The sequence below is a fragment of the Zingiber officinale genome, chromosome 4A, assembly GCF_018446385.1.
Source record: "Zingiber officinale cultivar Zhangliang chromosome 4A, Zo_v1.1, whole genome shotgun sequence".
Classification (NCBI taxonomy): domain Eukaryota; kingdom Viridiplantae; phylum Streptophyta; class Magnoliopsida; order Zingiberales; family Zingiberaceae; genus Zingiber; species Zingiber officinale.
Window position 1 is genome coordinate 147,694,668 of NC_055992.1, and position 1,248 is coordinate 147,695,915.

The 1,248-nt window shown below is 36.5% G+C and overlaps 1 long non-coding RNA gene across 1 annotated transcript; it reads left to right on the forward strand.

Annotated features, from left to right (window-relative positions):
• The first annotated feature begins 378 nt into the window (after window positions 1-378).
• Window positions 379-973, forward strand: LOC121973768. The gene is made up of 3 exons (XR_006109757.1): window positions 379-436; window positions 614-761; window positions 851-973. It is a non-coding gene; the product is annotated as an uncharacterized LOC121973768 (long non-coding RNA).
• Window positions 974-1,248: the final 275 nt, after the last annotated feature.

Here is a 1,248-nt window from a genome sequence, read left to right on the forward strand (position 1 = left end):
AAAAAATCATGTTCGGAGGATAAAGATCATGTATGCCTCTCGATTATCTTTAGTTCTTGTATTCTGCAATAAACCATCGGTGCTTTCTTTGTAAGCTTACAATTCAATTTTAATTATTGTTCCTATTTTCCTGTGTTGGTAAGAATTCTATTGTAATGTTTATTCCTATTTTTCTAATTCTCTTTTCTCTGTTCTCATTCCTGAGTTGCATTTTTCTTTTTGCTGTTGGAACATCCATTAGCTATCTGATGTGCAATTGAGTATTGTTTTCCCCTATTTATATTAAAAGCATCTATATTAGTTTGTCATAGGCTTTTTAATGCACAGTTGCTTCTAATTGCCTTGTCCTTTTATTATTAGATATATGGGTACTGTCATAGGGATAAGTGATCTAGATCCTGTCCGATGGCCAAATTCATATTGGCGCTCTGTGAAGGTATATATACTGAAGTTTTCTGACTCTCCTCTTCAGCAAACTTGCCATGTGATAACTGTTTTCTGACTTTTATAGTAACATGAAAAAGTGCTGCAATCCATTAATGTTTCTTGAATGCCACCGCTAAGTTCTTAATTTGCCACTTCCTCTTGAAACTGAATCTGGCTTTTCTTGTAGGTTGGCTGGGATGAGTCAACTTCTGGAGAGAGGCAGCCAAGAGTCTCTCTTTGGGAGATTGAGCCTTTAACAACGTTTCCAATGTATCCATCTTCCTTTCCACTTAGGCTCAAGCGCCCTTGGCCTTCTGACTTGCCCTCACTACATGGTACTTGTCATGTTTGCTTGCTGAATCTTAACTAAACAGGTATGAACTCCTTGTTACTGCCATCTCACTTCTGTCACCTATATGTTTAGGTGGGAGAGATGATCTTATGTGGCTTCGAGATGGAGACAGAGCAATCCAGTCTTTGAATTTCCAGGGATTCTGTAATCAGACGTTTACCGAGTGCTATTTCAAAAGCTGGAAATGTGAGTGGCTGAAGGGGAAGATAACACTAGGGAAGATTTAGTTAAATCTTTGCACAGAGCAAGAAGGATAACGTTGGCACCAGTAAGAAGAATATTTGTGTACTATATATTACCTTTTGATGTTGTAAGAAGAATAGTTATGTGTAATTTGTGGATACTGACTTGATGTGCACAATATCTATTATCTTTTTATGTTGAAAGAAGAATATTTATGTGTTGGTTATATGGATATTGACTTGGTGTGTTTAGATACATCGGTACATTTTATTTGTGATTTTCTTAGT